This window comes from Podarcis erhardii, assembly GCF_964252035.2.
Source record: "Podarcis erhardii genome assembly, chromosome: 1".
Classification (NCBI taxonomy): Eukaryota; Metazoa; Chordata; class Lepidosauria; order Squamata; family Lacertidae; genus Podarcis; species Podarcis erhardii.
The window spans coordinates 82,873,301-82,893,795 of NC_138497.1; the positions used below are offsets into that span (position 1 = coordinate 82,873,301).

At 43.3% G+C, this 20,495-nt stretch overlaps 1 protein-coding gene across 4 annotated transcripts in view; it reads right to left on the minus strand.

Annotated features, from left to right (window-relative positions):
• The window catches only part of COL18A1 (collagen type XVIII alpha 1 chain), a 155,658-nt gene that overhangs the window by 60,951 nt on the left and 74,212 nt on the right, over positions 1 to 20,495 (minus strand). The gene's annotated exons all lie outside the window — the stretch shown is intronic.

Here is a 20,495-nt window from a genome sequence, read left to right on the forward strand (position 1 = left end):
GCATGAGCCCATTACATTATGCCATGCTTTACTGCATGGAAAACCTGCCATCTTGATGTGGTAGTATGGCTGTATTGTTTTTTGAAACATAAAACCATTCAATAAAAATTATTTTTTTAAAAGAAAAAAGAAAACATGCCATCTTGAGCGAACCAGCTCTATTTTCCTTCTTGGTTTACTTCATGTTTCAAGAACTCAGAATGGCTGTTCAATTTATCACCACTCCAAAAAAAACCCACCAGCCCGAACAAACTAAGCACAGTTCAACGATTTGGTTTTTATTAGGGAAGCTTTCACTAGATGAATAAAGTTGCCTCTGTAATGCTTTGGGGAAGAATTTGCCCTATGACAAATTCCATTATTATTATAGCTTCATAAAAAAAAGTGAAATTTCAAATGGAAGCCTATGGGCAAGCTTTAAAAATGTAGAGTGGTTAATATGAGTTTTGACCTCCATCCAGGGGGGTACCTAGTGGTTGGCTAGGTTGGCCCCTGCTATGGGTGGGTACAAAAATTGTTAAGAAAGACAAAGAGAGCCAATGATTGCCTAGGGGGCAAGGGATGGCAGGGGGGGCCAAGGGCACAAGAGAGCCTAGGTACGTCTCTGCCTCCATCCTATGCTGTCTTTTGGATTGTGCAGAGAACATTTTACTAATCAGATTACAGTAGCACAACAGCACAGATGCATTAGTTCAGCTGATCTGTTTTAGTTACCCTGAGAGGTTGCCTATGGCATTAATATAACAAAGCACAATGGAACAATTAGAAAAGCTGGGTGACTAGGATTACAATAATGAATAACAATTGTACATTCTTATTAGAAATAATAGCTGCTGTGATACACGCAGGCATCAGCAGAAATCAAAGAAAATGTGTGTGTTTTCTTTAGAACTTTTTCCACTCATAAGTTATTACACTCAAATCAATCAGCTAAAGGTCATAAGATTAATTGTTTAGCATTTCTTCAAACAGGTGACAGCTCTACAAAAAGTGTGTGGTACTGGCAATTTTGAATGGTGAATGTTCACTTAAATGTCAGGATAAGCCCAGCAATAAATGCAGAACCAGGAATGGCCCCAACTTCTGTGTTTACTTCAGAAATGCATGTCCATTTACACACATATACCATTCACAACAGATAGTACATTTTGTTGTAGCATATTCTAAAACAAATTAAATGTGAATCTGCCCTGACATTCTCTTGACCAAAGGCTCACAAAAACTTGGAGCCAGCAATGCCTTGGAAAAATCAAATTTAAGAAGTCAGCTGAACAGCCCCTCTGTTCTTCCTATTTCTAGGCAGCTATTTACATTTCAATTAGATTACTGGTACTTAAAGACATAATAAGCCACCCAACCCATGACACAGTCCTTTTCTTCAATGCAATTCAGATAATACAACCAGTGTATGGACTGTCTACAGGCCATTCCCTGGCGTTTTTGTGACAGCATGGGCCGGAAGACACAAAGGGCATGGCCCATTATGAGAGATAATGCAAATCATGAATGCAAGTAGCTTAATATGTTGAGAATAAAGGGATTACTTTAAATCATTTTAGTAAAATACAAAATTATTAGCATGAGTTGTGCCATGGGCCTATGTGCTTTTGCTCTCACTCACTTCCAACCAAGGCCAACACTACATATTTATGACAAACTCCCTCATAATGGTAATGCTGAGACGAGGGAAGAGAAATTGCAGGGGGAAATGCGTAACTGGGTGGGATTTGTAACCCTTCTCCCACCTGCCACTACTGACTTCTGTAGGCTGCTTACTCTTGATGGACTTTGGGGAAGAGAATAGATCCAGTATTTGTAAGGGAGAATTGGTAGGAAGAATTCAGTACATAATTAGCCAGTCTGTAACACGTGCATTGTCAACTAAATATTTGGCACGTGGCCCCATTCAAGAGAAACAGCTATGACCCAGGCAGCTAGCTCCTGGAGAGCTGACAAAACGGTGTGACCTAGTTGGAGAAGTTAACTACTACTCTGTGCAGGCTCCCAAACCTCAGCAAAAATAAAGTTTGTTCTACCGTGAACTCGGCTCTTAGTGAGTTTCTACATCCACAGCAGCAGGAGGCAACACACAGCCCTCCTGGTGTTCAGCCCTCTGTTCTCACAGTGGACAACCAGCGGAAAGCCTGAAAGCATGCCACGATCACAAACAGCAAGTGTTATTCAGAGGCATATTACTTCTGGAGTAGTGCACAGCCACTCCCAATATTGCTTTGGCAAATTCAGGTTTGGAAACCTACATACATACATGTGTCCTTTAAAATGTGTGTGACAGGCTTCAGCCAAAGTTCCAGGGCATAAAATATAAAATACAATAGCAATGATGAACAGCAGCAGTTAAAAACAACCACACCAGGCAAAATAAAACTCTTTTAGCCTGGTGCCCAAAGGGCAAACATTCCTTCCTGTGGTAGGAATCTACCAAGAAGGTCCTCCCTCTCTCTGGTCACCACTCACCTCTCCTCAGATGGTGGTGGTACCCAGAGGACAACCTCTAAAGATGGCAGTGCATGGGCAGATTGATACAGGAACAGCTGTCCCTTAGGATAGCTGGGTCCCATGCTGTAAGAGCCTTTAAAGGGGAAGAACCATGGCACCAGATTGTGCACCAATGAGGCGATCTGAAGCAGCCTGCCTCAGGCAGCATGCTCCACAGGGGCTGGGAGACCCTGACCACCATCATGATGCCGCCACTGCATCTCCACTTCTTTTCTTCCAACTGTCACCCTTCTCTGGCCTCAGTGGCAGCAGCTTCTGACTTGGCTTTGGGTAAGCTGAAGACACAGCCCAAAGTCAAAGCCAAGGCGTGTAGCAGCAACACTCTGCAGAACGCTCCCTTTTCACCAAGACTCTCAGCACAAAGGGGGCATTCCTGCAGAGCGGCTGCATTGCCCCTGGTCTCCTCCCACACTGCTGGGGCACATGCCTGGATTTGGGTGTGGGGGCAGCAGTGCTTCCTGCCAAAAGGTCTCTGTCCACCCCCTGGGAAGCACCTACATTTTTAATTGACATTGGAAGTAGACTGGGAGCTAGCGAAATTCTTGAAGTACTGGCAACGTTTGTTCGCAATGGCCAATCCCAGTATGCAGCCCACTGTACTTTAAAATAAGTTAGCAGTTTCCTGGCCATTTCCAAAGATAGTCCCAAACACACCACATTACAGTTTACAGTAGTCAAGGCAACTTAATCCAATCTTGCCCTGAGCAACTGGTTTGAATACTGCACTTCATTTTTCCTTATATTTCCCATGGATTTATATTTCCTTACTGTTGACATTAAGGCTGAAAATTCAAAGTGAAGGGCCTGAAATAACTCTTGAGAGGCCAGCCTTCTTTCCCACTGTAACGACAGTCGTGGCTGCTAGCACTTTGTTTTGAAAACCATGTCATCAAAGGCAAATGTTCAAAATCCTCTCTCAAATTATTTCCTGTTCCATAGGGATAGCATTTTATTGATTTTCAAGGCTTACATGAAACATACCATAACGTCAGCATCTGTTGCTTTCTGGCAGTGGCTGTACAGTAGGGACTAATTAACACCAACAACTGGTTCAGTGCTGTTTTGGTTTGTTTGGCTTAGAGGAAGAAAAAGTCTTCCCAAACCACAACTGGAAATCCCTTCAGCAAGTCTCCTGCGGCTCTGCAGAAGACTTGAGTTGGAAAACTCATCCTGAGAATGTGAACTCAGCAAAGCCTGCTTCCCTTCCCACTCCAGCCCCAAGAGGATGGATGCCACTCACTGCCATTTTTACCCACTCGTTAAATGAAGGATGAAGATTCACATAGATACAGCCATTGAGTTTCTAACTATGCAGAGAGATAGCATAGTTGACGGTTACCATCAGGATCAAAAGGGTAGTTATTCGAGAAACTCAAAAAGTCAGTGGACAGATTAAGATGGGGCAGTGAATCCTGAGCAATGGGTAATGAAGTCACCAGCGAGATCTGCCTTTCAAATATGCAGATTTGTATGATGATGATAATAATAATAGTCTTACTCCTGCAATACTCTTCTCTACAAAGTCTTAGCACTTTTTTGTTTGCCTTGGTGCTTTCCCCTTGAAAAGCTGCTCTTGACCACTGAATCAGAGCAAAAGGCAAGCCTTGGAAAACCATCCTGGGCAGCTTCCAGCAAAATATAAAAACTAAAATTAGGTCATTTTCAGTGGCACTCCTGTGACAACTGTAACATGTGCCTATTGGTACAGATCAATAAACTATAAAAAAACTTTGTTGAATATGAGGAAAAGAGATTAGCCTTTTACTCCCCACCCAATCCCGCTATTTAGCCTTTTGAGGGTGACAAGAACAGCCATCTCCATCACTGATCGCAACCCAACCTCCTGCTCTATGAAGAAAACTAAGAAGTCACTGAAGCAAATAAAACTTTGCTACAGATCTGGTTTCGCACACTGCAATACTTAAAACTGCAATTTAATTTCCCTCCAGTTCCACCTGTATAATAATCTTTCCCCCATCTTCATTTTCTGGGAGTTGAAATGAGGCAGCTGTGTTTGCACCAAAATCTTGGAAGAGATCCTAGCACATATAATGTTCTCTTACACGAAATAGACTTAAGGGCTTTTCACACAATTTAAAAAAAAGGGGGGGGGTTGCTTCAAAACATTTGAAGGGGATATGTTTGTTTGCAAACTCCTATAAATAGATAGCTGGGAGTTTCACAAGGTATTTGTTGGCAATATATTTACAGACATGGGTCTCTCCAAAGATCATACTGCAAATGCCTCTTTCCTTTTGGTATTGTGTGCAAAGGCTCTCAAACAGATCAGGCATCCAAAACCATAGCCACACTCCAGAGTTCACGGCCCTTCTGCTTGGGCTCCAGGGAAAGTTCTTCCCATTAAAGTGCACAGCTGTGAGAGAGAAATCTAGCAAAGCGAACAGACTTGGGCTAGGAGAGGGAAAGGATGAAATATCTATGCAGCGCAGTGCTCTGGATTTAATGCTGACCTTGAGTCACCTCCATATTAGTTTGCTTGTAAAATGAGGTGACACTCAAGTTTTTACAGCAGGAAAGCGCTGCGCTGCTCAAAGACAAACGCAAGCCAGTTTCTGATAATATGAATGACAGCGAGTAGAAAGAAAAATGTGATTCATATCTTTCCCATTCCCCACCCACAACATAATTCCCATATACAAAGCCGTCAGTCATCTTGAATAGAAAACTTTTCCTGGCTGCAGTTTCAGTTGTGGAACACCTGGCCGTAGGAAAGATGACAAATCACAATCATTCCCTGGAGTTGGGGAAACAAGTTGCCTTGGCAATAGGATCTGCAAACATCATGATGGCATGGCTTGAGGAGGGTATGTTTTAAAGGTATAGCCCTACAGAGCAGCCTTTACCCATGCTAATAGGAGTTGTAGTCCAAAACATCTGGAGAGCACCTACTTGGTTAAGGCTCCTTTATAGGGAAATAACTGTAGTATTACTATAGAAAAAAAGTGTTTTACAGAAAGCTGTATCTATGAAGTTTTTGTTGTGGCCACTTGCCGCTTTCATTTCTTTAATTTTTGCCACAAATTACCCCTCCCCAACAGCCTTCAAAACTGCCATTCCTACATTCTGTAGTAGTAGTAGTAGTAGTATATACCATTCATCAGACTGGGTTGCCCCAGAAATGAATGCCACATAATATTCAGGGGTTCGAAGACCTCCACAACTTCAGATAACCATAAAGGGAAACAAAGTTATGCACTAAACTCCAGGAACAGGCAACTCAATAGGAGAACATGTAAGTTTGTGAGAGTATTTTGAATTTCTGATGGCCCTTGCCATCAGATTTCAAGGCACCAAGTGACCTGACACCTCAATTTTTTCCTGTTCTGACACAGCTATAAATAAAAAAAAATTAGCTGTGGCTTGGTAAAATAGGATACATAGGATATAATTGGGATAAATGACCTCTTGACCTCTTTGTAGGGTACATCCAATTTGAATCAATTTCTGTTCAGCCACTAGAAGTATACACATTCACTTTCAAATAAACTATACTGAGCCTAAACTTTCTAAAGGCATTCCTGCACCAGATGTTTCCCCCAGGATATGTTCAGGAACAGCTGGTGCCATCCACACAGCAGCCTGTCTGATGTCCTTGATCTGGACTCCAATTCCAGACTCCAGTTTGCTGTGTTTGCCCATAACGTTCCTCATAATGCCCAAGCACATGTTTGCACCAACCTTTTCTTTGTCCCTTCCCTGCTCCAAAAGGTGAAAATGCTGGTGCAGATACAGTCACACCTCGGGATAAATACGCTTCAGGATAAGTATTTTCAGGTTGCGCTCCACGGCGACCCAGAAGTAACGGAGCACGTTACTTCCGCATTTCGCCGCTCGTGCATGAGCAGATGGTCAAAATGACGTCAAGCGCATGCGGGGAAGCGGCAAAACGCGACCCGCGCAGACATGTTTTACATTCTGTTCAGGATGCGAACGGGACTCTGGAGCGGATCCCGTTCGCATCCCAAGGTATTGCTGTACTTCTCATGGCAATTGTATTTGTCAAGCTGTATCATTGTTCACTTACTGTCAGCGTTCACAAATATATAAAGGGTGAAAGAAAGATACCTATCTCCAGTGAAAGGTGACCTATGATGTGCATGAACTAGGAAGGTGCAACTGACCTTAGTTCCCTGGCGCATGTTCAGTGAGTGTCTGGAGATGCATGCTTCCCTTTCACAGAGTGTCATGCTTGCTGCAGTATGTGCATGAATCTGGTTTGTTTCAACTCACCATAGTTAAGATTATCTGCAGTTTAGGTTGTGGACAGCACTCTAAATTGCAGCACACTAAACTCCATCTAAAATGGAATTGGAAGCTTGCTCAGAGCCACAATGAATGAGGAGAGAGGTGGGAAAGAGAGTCTAAGTCCAGGATGAAACGAAACACATTTTCCTAACAACAACAAAAAACGTTCTAGCTATTATGTCCAAATGCTGCCATAAAGAAAAGGCAACCTTTAATGTACAATCTTATACACCAGGGACAGCCAATAGGGTGTCCTTCATATGTTGCTGGACTCCAGCTGCCACAAGCCCTAGCCAGCATGGCCACTGGGGCAATGATGATGAGATGAGCCCTATTGGATCAGACCAAAGGCCCGTCTAGTCCAGCATCCCATTCCCACAGTGGCCAACCAGATGCTTATGTGAAGCCTGAAAGCAAGACCTGAGCGCAACAGCACTCTCCCAAGGCATAGTATTGCACTATTAGTTTCATGAGAAAATGTTAGAAACTGATGAATGCAGTTGCACTGAGCCCAACACCCACCATATTCTCTTGCAACCCCCTCCCTGCATTGCAAATTCTCTTCCTCTACTCCATGGGAAAGCCTCCTAGATCGACATTCCATGCCTCCCAACGCCAGTGCACATTTGTACGTTTTGAATGGAAATGGAAATAATTACAAACAAAAGTACATTGAGTTTTCTCTCAAGGCATGCTGGAGTTTTCATATCCAGAAATTATTCTCTTACCAGCCCCAGCAGAACATCTGGCTATGTTCACGACCTGACCCTCACAGCAAATTCTTATTTTTCTGGCATTGTTTTACAGCTCTTCTCAATCACCCACACAGTGGGTGAGATTTTTTCCTAACACATGTCGTTTCTTCAAGTTAGAGCCAACAGTGTAATAACCTCTTTCTCTATACAAAAAAAAGGTTGAAACTCAAAATGCTGTTTTAAAAATTCAAGCTTTCAATTACATACAGTTTACCAAAAACTGAAAAACTCTTTTAAAAAAAGAAGAAGTAAAAGTGCAGCAAAAATTGTTACAATTCAAAGATAAAGAGTGTATAGGCAAAGGGTGGATTAAGAAGTCGAGGTGTGGGGTGGAGAGATGAATAATTCCAAAAGAACAGACATATAAACTGAAAACATCCTCAAAACTCAAAGCTGACTACTGTGATGAAGGCATGAACTCAAGACTCATAAGGAGCAACTTCATGGAGAAGATTTTAAATCCAGTATCAAAATGAAAATGGAGACAAGAACCTGAGAAATAAAAAGCATTATGGTTTTCCCAAGTACCTTGGGAGGAATGCACTTGGTTTCCCACGCTTGCAAAGTGTTCATGGCTAAGGGAAAGAAAGATTATTTTGCAAAGAGAGATAACTTTAATCACATCCACAGACTTGAAAGGAAAATATCAATCAACAGCTGCATTGCTGCAACTTTCACCATTGTGGGAGAGGTTTTCTAGGTCAAAAAAGGTCATTGTGTATTTAGAGCCCTCCCCATATTCCGGGGGGGGGGGGGTCAGGAACCATTACTTTTAAAGAGTTCACTTTACACTATGGTAAAGCAAGACCGTGGGGGTGGGGTTTATCAAACGCCAGGAGGCAAGTTTCCCCTCCAGGAATGCCACCTGGAAGAGAAACATTCTGCAACATTTGAGACAAACATTAACCACAGTCCTGAGACTCATTGACCCATAAGCAAACAAACTGACCTGTCTTATGTGCTATTTGCATTTTAGTTGTACTCACAAGCTGCTTAATCTCCAAAAGACATTAGCCTAACAAAATTAAAATGTGCTTGATCAGTAAAAACTCAAGACACACAGTGGGCGTTTCTATAAAATCTTGACAGGGATGGGGGGGGACCGAAGTAAACAGAAAGCATTCTTTTTCTGTGAAAAATTAAGAGGGTGAAAATTAGAGCATTTCGCCATCAAAAGCAAACAAGCAAACCCTAATTATTTCAAGTCCGTGAAATGTTGCCATTTGGCCTCTGCAGATGTTATGTTTTGAGCCAAAGGATCCTCGAAGCCATACAGGAGACTAACTTTTGAGATAATAGAGAAAATGTGCAGCCAAGGACCTTTCACTCCCACGCTCAAGTATCTAATATAAAGGGAGGCTGTCAGACCTACAACCCACAGGAAATAGCAAAGGGACACCCCACACAACTTCAGAACCCAGGACCGTGCTGCTTTCTGACCCTGCCCAGTGCCTATACTGTGAACAAAGATAACCCTATGTCTCTTGTGACTCACACATTGCCACAAGGAAGATTAATGGCTCCTGGAGGATGATCAGTCAAAGGAAATTACCAGATGCCTCCTCATCCTCTTCATATATAACAAATTGTTGAAAGTTCACAAAGCAGATCTCCTACCAGGAGCCTGCCAGTACTCTTCGACCTTACAGACAGCTTTGGAGCAATAGCCAGTCATGTAACTGCTTTGAACCTTGTACTAGAAGAACATTGGTCTAATGCAGCCTTTGGTCTAATGCAGTGCCTTCCATCAGCTTCGCCTGGTGGCCTGCTGAACCCCTGTCTGGACAAGGAAAGATTGACTTCTGTTGCCCATGCTCTGACAGCTTCTAGGTTAGATTGCTGCAATGTGTTATACTTGGGACTGCCTCTGAAGACGGTTCAGAAACTTCAGATGGTTCAGAATTCAGCACCCAGCTGGCTCACCAGCGCAAGATGGTTTGAGCATATAACACCGATCCTGGTTCGACTACACTGGCTGCCAGTTAGTTTCCAGGCCACATTCAAAGTTCTGCTTTTGACCTATAAATGGCTTAGGAGCACAATACCCCAAGGACCGCCTCTCCCCATATGAACTGACCCAGAACCTGCAGAAGGTCCAGAGGGCGGCAACACAAGAAAGGGCCTTTTGTGCAGTGGCTTCCTGCTTGTGGAATGCTCTCCCCAGGGAGGCTCGCCTGGCGCCTTCATAACATAACTTTAGGTGCCAGGCAAAAACATTCTTCTTCCTTTTTAAACTGGGGTGTGTGTGTGTGTGTGTGTGTTATTGTTTTTGTTCATTATTACAGTATACAACTTCGTGTTTTTATAATGTAAACCACCCTGTGATCCCCAAATGAAGGACGATGTAGAAATTTAAATTAATTCATTAATTAATAAGTCATTTAACATCAAAATGCAGTTTATGAAGCAATAGCACCACAGCACAATAAATATCAGAATTAAAAGACATCAAAACAAACAAACAAAGCTGATTAGGCAGCAGTTAAAACAAGTGATAAAAGCATAAGAACGTAAACAGAGTCTGCTGGATCAGGCCATAGGCCCATCTGGGCCAACATCCTGTTCTTCCAGTGGCTAACCAGATGCCTGTGGGAAACCAATAAAAACAACCTGCGTACAAGAGCGTTCTCTCCTCCTGTTGTTTCCAGCAACTGTATAAGGATCCTCAATGCCATTAAGGGGAGAGACTTCACCCAGCACGTGGTACCAGGTAAACATATCTAGAGAGAAATCTATACCTAGGCACTACCACAGAAATCTCTCCAAATGTTAATGTGCTGATAATGTGATAAAGCTGTGTTATAATTACCGTAGTCTTGTGAATACTCCAAAAAAAGAATGGATTGAACAAGAGCATATTGAACGGTTTGTTTCTCGGTTTTTAAAGAAATGCTTCTATGCCTCTGTAATACAAATTATTGTTTCCAGCTCTGCTTCACAGCCCTGAAGCCAAGAGCACGAAAGACTTGGAGATTCAGGTTCCCAGAAAGCAGAGCTTCAAGAAAACCTTAAGCAGCTGTGCTATTCCTTGAGTCAAAAGAGCACAGGGCCGTCCTAAAGGCACTCCCTCCCCACCCTGCCCTTCAAAACCCACTCCCTACTTTCTCCCCCTGTCCTCCCCCCGCCGTCCAATGCAATTAAGTCTTATAAGAAAATCCTGTGAAGAAGGGAAAGCCAAAAAATGAAGAGGGAGTTTACTTGGAACGCATGCCGTTCAATGCAACTTATGTGTCAGCTTCCCTTAAAACAGTTCCATCTAGAACACTTACATGAAGTTTACAGTGTGAGGATAAACTGGCAGCCATAAAGAATCTAAGAGCATTCTGTTCAATTAATCATTATAATGGAGATTAAGGTGGTTCCATCTTCAATACACACACTTACAAAGATGTGCAAAGACCCTATATGATAAGCCTTCGCTGTAGCTATAGGGACACTTTTGTTGCTGCTGCTGGGGGGGGGTGTTTTGGTTTTTACAAGACTAGCAATCAAACAGATGGTGTAAAGTGTAATTCCTTAATTTCTTAGATTATGTTCATGGACATCTGCAAATGGGTACCAGGGTAGTCCCCTCTCCTGGATGAGCAACAATTTCCAGATTCCCAGTTTTCGTTCAAAAACAGGGGCGGGAGCAAGATTTTCCCTTGTAGAACCTGAGATCCAAAAAAGCAAAAAATAATAATACTGATGCCCCCCAAAGAGAACCCTTAAGGCATCCAGGGTTGTAGCATAGCTTTATTTGGGCAGTAGCATGTCTGCCCAAAAGCAGCAGCAAAGCCAGGAGTTCACAATTTTTGTAATTCGTGTCATATTTCACACCTGAAAACGATAACAACCCCCCACCAGTAAAACGATAACAAAATCTTACCAATACCATCAATCAATATCACCATTGATATCAATAATAGTGATAAAATTAATCGCTATTACATCAACATTGCAGGGGAAAGGGCTGTGTCTGAGACAGTGTGGCTTATGCCAGTCCTGCAAAGTAACCCAATGTTATACCCATTTTTCTAGGAGAGAGGAGGACGAGTTGGTGCACGAGAACCCTGTGCATGAGAACCTCGGGTTAAGTACTTAATTCGTTCCGGAGGTCCGTTCTTAACCGGAAACTGTTCTTAACCTGAAGCACCACTTTAGCTAATGGGGCCTCCTGCTGCTGCCGCACCACCGGAGCATGATTTCTGTTCTTATCCTGAAGCAAAGTTCTTAACCTGAAGCACTATTTCTGGGTTAGCGGAGTCTGTAACCTGAAGCGTATGTAACCTGAGGTACCACTGTATTGTTAACCTGGGGTGCTGGTTTTTTCTCAGGGAAATTCAGGGAGGGCTATGAAGTTGACTGTAGCAGTAATCTCATTCATTAAGTGCTATAGGAAGTAGATGGAGCCAGAGAAAGGATTGAGTTTTCAACTGTGGCAGGATGCTGTCTGGATGCCAGGTCTAGCTGCAGATGGATGGCAGGTCTACCCTCACAGAGAAACAATGGAACGGTTGACCTGGGATACAAGTTTTTCAGGATACCCAATTCCTGGTGCACCAGGTGTTGCCACTGCTCAGTCACAAAATCCACCAGAAAAGGCTGCCCTGTTCCCAGATGCTAGATACAGATCTATACTTTCCCCCCTTCCCTGGAAAACTTATAGCAGGTACCCATGGTGTCATGTGTGCACATGTGGTGGAGGGAGGAAATAAGAATGGGAACACTGGGTTCATCAGCCAAGCACACAGCACTGTACGAAACAACTGCACCAATTGGATTCATGTCCAGACCCGACCAAAGAGACTTTTTCCCCCTAGGATTGCTGACTACAATACTGTATTCTATTATATCCTCTTGACAGCTGTAAAAATTACAAGGCATGAATGCCAGCAAGTTTGGGACATGATGCAAATGTTTGCCCTGAACTGATGCCATTAAAAGAGAGAGGGTGTACGCCAGATGTTTCAAATTATGAAGTTGCTTAAACTCCTATCCATACTCCTGTAAGGGGTGGACAAACATTTGTGGGTTTTTTCCTTTTTAAAAAATCCTCTTTTATCCATACTTATAGTAATAGAAAGGGGACGTGGGTGGCACTGTGGGTAAAACCAGAGCCTAGGACTTGCCGATCAGAAGGTTGGCAGTTCGAATCCCCGCGACAGGGTGAGCTCCCGTTGCTGGGTCCCAGCTCCTGCCAACCTAGCAGTTCGAAAGCACGTCAACGTGCAAGTATATAAATAGGTACCGCTCCGGTGGGAAGTTAAACAGCGTTTCTGTGCGCTGCTCTGGTTCGCCAGAAGCGGCTTTGTCATGCTAGCCACATGACCCGGAAGCTGTACGCCGACTCCCTTGGCCAAAAAAGCAAGATGAGCGCCGCAACCCCAGAGTCGGTCACGACTGGGCCTAATGGTCAGGGGTCCCTTTACCTTTACCTTATAGCAATAGAAAGAATTGAATAAAACGGATGTTCTTTGAGGGTGAAGCCTCAAATATGGATTTTGTGGTTGTGTGCACATTACCACTTACTCTGCCTTCAGTGCACTCCTACCACTAGTGTTAAAAGCTGAGTAAACATGACGTTAGTCACAGTCCATATGTTTCCTGTTGTTTCTTGAGAAATACTGTGATTTGATATGTTTTCCCTCAATCCAGCTTCCATCCACTTTGAAACCATAACTGTTGATTAAGGTGAGGCGTGTACTTTTAGGACAGCCATTGAGCATGTGCAGATGAAGCTACGTTCAGCATGGGGAAACAAATCAGGTAATATGTATCATGTGAAGACATCCCCAAGTCCTTTCTGGTGTGTACAGCAACATAAAAAGCATATTTGATACACAGTGGCTGGAAACTGCTAACATGTACCATACTGGCCTGAATATAAGCCACACTTTTTTTTCCAAATTCCAACCATGAAAAGTTAAAGTGTGGCTTAAATTCGTGACCTTACAAAAATTGGCTTTTGCAATATCGCTGCAGGATTTTCTTCTACATTTGCCATTTACGGGTGTGAGTGCCTGTGGAATTTTAAGGGAGAAACTTATATTCGGGTATTATCTTTTTTTTCTCCCCCCACCCCCTTGAATTTTAAATGTGTGGCTTATATGCGGGCATGGCTTATATATTCGGGTCAATATGGTATACAGCCAGAGTTAATTCCAGGAACATTCTAGAGCTCTTGGGGAACTCTGTACTTAATTTTCCCATTTTAAGATTATGATTTTAACTATCAGCACATACTGGGATGGTGGGGTAGTTGTGTTTCCACCATGTTTCTCTGTTTCCACAGCAACCTGGTATTAACCCGAGTAGGTGATTGACACTTGCAAGTGTTTGAAATGTGGTGAATATTAGTTTTCACAAGCTAATGCCAATTGAATTTTGTGAATGTGGAGAAATTTACATCAGCAAATACGTGCAGTATGCCAAATGGGACAGTCATCATTCACCAATGTATATCAAATAAGTAATGGGTGGCTGACATCCATCTTTTCTACAGGACTGTCACCACTCACATGTAAATATTGACTTCTAGCCGAAAAGTCTAAGCAGGCCTGCTGGGATCTTAATTTGGCCTCTGAGGCCATTTCCCCCAAGCCCCGCCCACTCACACTGATAATAAGTGACTTCAATCACAACATGTGCCTGGCGCCTGGATAACTGTGAACACTGTCCAAAGGGTTAAAGTAAAATCAATCCAAGTGCATGTAAATGTGTGAAAATTAAGACTTTTCCTTTAGGAAGTAAAAGGGTTACAGCAATCAGCATCTGAGCATACACAAAAATGGTTGAGTTTGATGCTTAAGTCAATGCAGAACACACATGCACAGAAAATAGAAATTAGCTCACAATCAGTCGGCTTTCCCAGGTAACGTAGTGGGACAAATGAAAAGTCGCTCAGACCTGTGCTTTCTGGGCATGGGACAAGCAGACATGTGGACAAGCCCTCTGTGTTCTCCACTGCAGTGAGAAGCATTGTATTTCTACTTCAGTTATAGTAATTGTTTCTAAATGTGTGCGCATACACATAAATTAGCACGTGCAAAGTAGTACATGCAAATGAGTGTCCTTTTTGCCCTCTTTTTCAGAATTACATAAGTGGCCATCCTAAGTACCGCTGCTGCTACGTAAGCACTCACAAAGAGGAAAGGGAGGAAGGAACCAGCCCTCTTCTCTTTCCGATAAGTGCACTGACGAAAACCTCCTCCTGTCCTCCTGCCCCACCACATCATCATCAAGCGTAGCATAGAACAAAACATGGTATTTCAATGCACTGAAATGAACCCAACCTTACAAAGTACATTTTAACCCTAACCAGCAACCTTTGGAAGAAATTGATCCACAGCAAACATAAACATTTGGAAACACCTGAATCTACCAGAGTCAAACAGGGTGAAGTAATAGCCAATGAGGTACAGAACCAGAGTGGATGCAAAACATTATTATGGCATCTTCTCCTGAGAGTTCAAAAGGCAATCCAAATCCTGGCTGGGAATTAGTTCAGCTTAATGGGAGGGCGGGAGGGTTGCACAGCATCCGCAGTCCTATTGCTCATGCTGGGCAAGGTGGAAGACCGGGACGGGCAAAACACTGCGCCAGCCTGGCGCTGGTACAGTGATCAGGCATGGATCAGACCTGATGTCTTGTGACAGCAGTGGGTTTGGTTTGGGATCCAGTGGATCCCAGGGCAGCTCAGCCATTCCTCCATCCTGTTCCAGGAATGACACATTTCAGGGCTTTCTGTGAGCTGTTGCTGGTGAGGATCCCCCCGGCAGCACTTGGCAAGCAAAGCAGGAAGCTCCATACCAGTGGCGTGGTGCTGGTATCACTCTGCAGGCAGAGTCCAACAAAGCCCAGCAGGGTTAAATAGAGGAACATCTCCACCCAGTCCAAACCTGCTTCCCCCAACTTATAGCAGTTTCAATTCCAGTGTTTAGTGGCCAGGGAAATGGAACTCCAATGAAGGACCCTGAGATCCCTAAAAAGGAAACAGTGAGTGACTAACTCATCACTAAAAGCTGGAAAAAAGCCCACAGTACAGTCCCAAATGCCTCACTTGGCTGTTTAAAACTATGCAAGGCAGCTAAGACATCTCCACTGGGTTCCTTGCACACAAGGCTATGCATGCTCTCTCGTGAAAGCCAAGAGAGGCAGCAGCACAGGCAACTACAGTAACCCTGTGTGTGCTCCTTCCTTCAGCTAGAAAAAAGCACTGCTGCAGTATCCCACCAGTTGATCCCAACTTGGAAAGTCGATGAAGAAGGAGGCTGAGGGGCAGTTAAGCCAGAAAGGGAAAGTAGGAGTGGGCAGGTCTTCTAACTTAGAAGGAATTCAGACAGGAAGAGAAGGAAGAATTCAATCCCACGGTTTAAAGCCTGAGGTCCTAAGGAGTCAGGAACCAGTCAGCCACCCCTCTAAGTTGTTCTATCAACATTTGGGACCTGTGTGCTTTCTGTGATCTTTTCGCAACCTGTACTTATGGCAGGAACCACCCATATGCACCTGCAGAATAAAGCATTGAAAATAGGGAGGCGTATTCGTAGACCCTCAAGGGAAAAGGCTCCTTGAACATAAATTTTATTGTCAAGATGTGCATTTCCCATCTGACTAACTAGATATCCTTCTATGAGATTTTAGAGTATCCATCAGGGTCCTAGAAAGGCCAGCAATACTAAGATAACAAAAAATAAAGGGTTTTATGCATGAAGATTCCATCTTGTGACGGAAGAAAAAGAACAATCACTCTAATTGGAAACCACATGGCAGATGCGTGGACAGCTGAATCCCTGGACAGGAACATGTGCCCAAAATAACCACAAAGTGGCACAAAGACAATAGTTGCGCTGGGTGTGTGCAGAACAATTGTCCAGAGTGCTGAAACAAAGCACATCTGAAGCACCATTGTGAATGTTATTCATACTGAGACGCTTCTGCTCTGCATGCTCTCAGTAGATAAAAGTGCCATTTTAAATATTTTAGAACAACAGTTCAATCTTAAGTTATCTTGGGCTCAACTGATGTCTAAGAAAGAGGTTCCCGCTGTAAGAAAAAACATGCTTTCTTGTAAGATCCTTAGCTTGTGTGAATCAATGAATCTTCAAGGAATCAAGGGAAGGAATTCAGGCCCGGTGCCAGATTTTGGTGGGCCTCGAACAAGCTGCCCTCAGGGGGCACCCTTCAGTGCAGACCCACACCTCAAGAGCTTACCACAACCTGAGCCCTCAAAGCAGCAGTACTGTTGCAGCTGCCAACCTCACACCCATGGGTGGCCACTCATCCCCAAGCCCTTCAGATTCCCCTTTCCCTTCACACGTGCTTGAAACCTTTTCTAGTGGTGACACCGGAAAGGGCTGGGAGTCGAGCTGCTGTTCTGTGAACAATTACACTGCTGCTGCCAGGTAAGCCCACCAGCAAGCAAGCACAGGAGGCAAAGAGGTGGAGCAGCTGCCAGGCTCCTCCTCCTCATGAGCCCTCAAGGGGGAGGCTGGCAGCAGTGCCATCACTAGAGGGTTCACAGAACAGCAGGGCAAGCAAGCAAGCAGTCCTAGTGGGCGCTGCATGGGCCCCTGCAATTGCCCAAGGTATGCCAGGTGCTGATGCCAGATCTCAAGAAGATCATTGAAGATGACTTGGAATAAAATGGATTTGTTTCAGAAGAGACAGTGAAGATTTTTATCCCAATGCATTCATGTGTCGATGCAGACAACTGCCTTTATAAATCCCACCAAGTATTAAGGAATGTTACCTTATTCTGTGGATGTTTTTGTATGAAGGCTTTCCCTAAAAAGGAAGTTCAGCATCAAAACACTCAATAATGCTGTGTGGAGTTTTTTCTGGCCTTGCAATGCAAGATCTGTAAGAATTAATGATAAAGAAACTCCTGCTGCCTGTCTGAAGGAAGTAAGAGCATGACTGGGTGGAAAGCCAAGCAATCTTAACTCTTCCAGTTAACACTCAAATTAAAGAGGAAATATTACCATTAAGAAGGTGAGCAGGTGTACATATTATTTTCAAAAAATACTCTGGAGTGTTTTCACAAGTCAAATACCTGCAGACATAATGTGAGAACTAGTACACAAATCCTATCTATTTTCAAAAGAAGATTTGTGAATTCTGGGAGCTATTTCAAGATTCTTGATAGGCACAGGAGATAAAAGATACGCACTCAGATATATAGCTACAGATATGCTCCCATATCATAACTGGTCCCAAGGCAATATTTTATACATTCTAGACTTAGAAGTATGTGAGATCTGATTTTAAGATCACCCCCTAGTCTCTGTATTGTACAGTGTGTCCTTGTACAGCTAATATTCTCTGCATTCAGTTCCCATCTGTAAAACCAGCAAACGTTATGCCAAAATTAGTCCTTTAAGGGCCTTTTCTGTTGTAGCACCTATCCTATACAAGCAAGGCCCATCAGCCCTCATCACTATACTGTGTCAGGCAAATAGTGAAGACCTAGCTTTTAAAAATAGTGAAGATCTAGCTTGATGAACTGTAATTTTGGCTGCCTCCCTTTTGGTGTGTGTCTGGAACAACACCAAAACTGCTGGTCTAACCTTAACAAATACTGGGCTACTCTAGATGGTAGAGGGTATCCCACACCTTATTTTAGGCTCCTTGTATACATACCTATAAGAGACAGCTCTCAAACCTACAACCCTACTAAGCTCAAGTGCTTGGAAATAATTTATCCTTGTTTACATTATGGATGCCAACTCAATTCAAGTCCTTCAGTCCAACTGGGTCATGAATCTGGGTTGCTTGCATATGCATATCATCATAGCAAACCCATAAAGGGAACCAATATGTTGAAGTTAATATCAGATGAACCACAAGGCAGTCAAAAATGGAAAGGGTGGATTCACTCTCATTTGGCAGTCTTCATATCTGACCCACATAAAAGTGATTTAGCCAAAACAGAAGGAATGTATGTTACAGCCAAGCTAGATGTAATGGCTACTAAATTACGTAAATGACAAATGGCCTGTGTGTTCTTTGCAAAAAACAAGATAACCTTTTCATCTTTAATGGTCCAAGGAACAGTGAAACATACAAGAGGATTAATTACTCCCACTTTGATCACACCTATCGATGTGGTGCGAATCTTAGTCTAAACCATTTCAACAAAAAAAGCTATGTGCTTGCAAATCCATTCTCCTTTCCTCTTCCAGGCTGCCGCACACTGCTTCCCAGGGATCTAACAGCCTAGGACCATGTGGCTTGTGCAAGTGCTTCTCATACACATACAGTCATACCTTGGATGCCAAACGCTTGGTACTCGGGCGTTTTGGCTCCCGAACGCCACAAACCCAGAAGTGAGTGTTCCGGTTTGTGAATGTTCTTTGGAACCCGAACATCTGACAGGACTTCCACGGCTTCTGATTGGTTGCAGGAGCTTCCTACAGCCAATCAGAAGATATGCTTTAGTTTCCAAACGTTTTGGAAGTTGAATGGACTTCCAGAATGGATTCCATTTGACTTCCAAGGTACGACTGTAATTATTTGGCTGCAGAATCCTGAGAATCTCAACTTATATTTTCTTAAAGCAAATAAATATCTAGCTGTGAAATGAAGCTTACGTTCCACTTCTATCCTTTCCACCTTCTTAAAATGCTTTCCAGTGGCATTTGGGGCTCACAAAATTCCTGTATTGTAAAGCTTAAGTTGAGGTATAGGCTGCATTCACGTGAGACCCACTTATCAAAACACACCACTCTAGCCACTATGCATCACAGTGTTCCTTGAAATTCCTCTCAGAAAATCTCAGAAAAAATGCACTGCATAGAAGTTCCAGTAATCGAGTATCATCCTTCATTGTGGGTCAAAGGCTATAGGATGCAACATTTTGAATGAAGTTAAGTAAACTTGCACCTGGTCAGTGCTGGATGGGAGGCAGACTGGGAAACCTAAGTTCTGGTGTTGAAAAGATTAGGATATAAGCGTAATTACTACTCCTCCTCCTACTACTACTACTAATAATAATAACAACAATAATAATAAACTGCTTCTTATCAATCCTCAGAAGACAAAGAAGCAAATTTGCATAATTTATATAGGTTAGATACCCTATATCCAGCCAGAGATTTAGGTAGTGTACACACTATACCTTTAAAGCACATTCAAAGCACATTTCTTTCTTTCAAAGAATTCTGGGCACTGTAGTTCACTGCTTACAGTGTTGCAATTCCCTACAACCCTGAACAAACTACAGTGCCCAGAATTCTTTGAAAGAAAGAAATGTGCTTCAAAGGTAAAGTGTGTGTATGCAGCCAGAGAGGGTGCAACCCAGCTGGGACCTTTGAGCACATGGAATGGCATTTGATCCATTGAAGGCATCTGCTAATGGAAGGGGTGATTTTTGCTTATTCCCCCTCCCTCTGCAGCCCCCTATGCCATACTTCACCCTGCACTAGAGGGTCCCCCAACCCTCTGAAGCAGGAGTGCCAACTTGGCTCTGTGACTGTGGGTGCCCAGGGCATTGGGTGCCATACAGCTTGCACGGATCTGACACTGAAATTTGTGGGTGCCCGGCCCCTTCATGGGGAATTTTGTGGGTGCTCAGGCACCCAGGACCTCAGGGAGTTGGCACCTATGCTCTGAAGTTGATTTTCAGGGTGTGCTGCAGACCACTGCTGGATCAAAAACGCTTGTACCAGTTGGAACACAAGGGATTTCATTCTTCTTAACTATTGTGGCCAATAGCCATTGATAGATTCATGTATGATAGACCTAATAAAAAGATATGAATCTGCTAAATAAAGAGGCATTGATGCCAACAGCTATCATAACATCCTGCAGCAATATATTCCATATCCTGGATTAATTACATGTTGCCAAAAGTATTTCTTTTTTCTGTCCTGAATCTACTGCCAAGCAATTTCACTGGATGACCCCCAAGTTCTAAAATTCTGAGACTGAGTGGATAACTCTCTGCCAGCAGAAATCTGAACTATCACAGAGGCACCA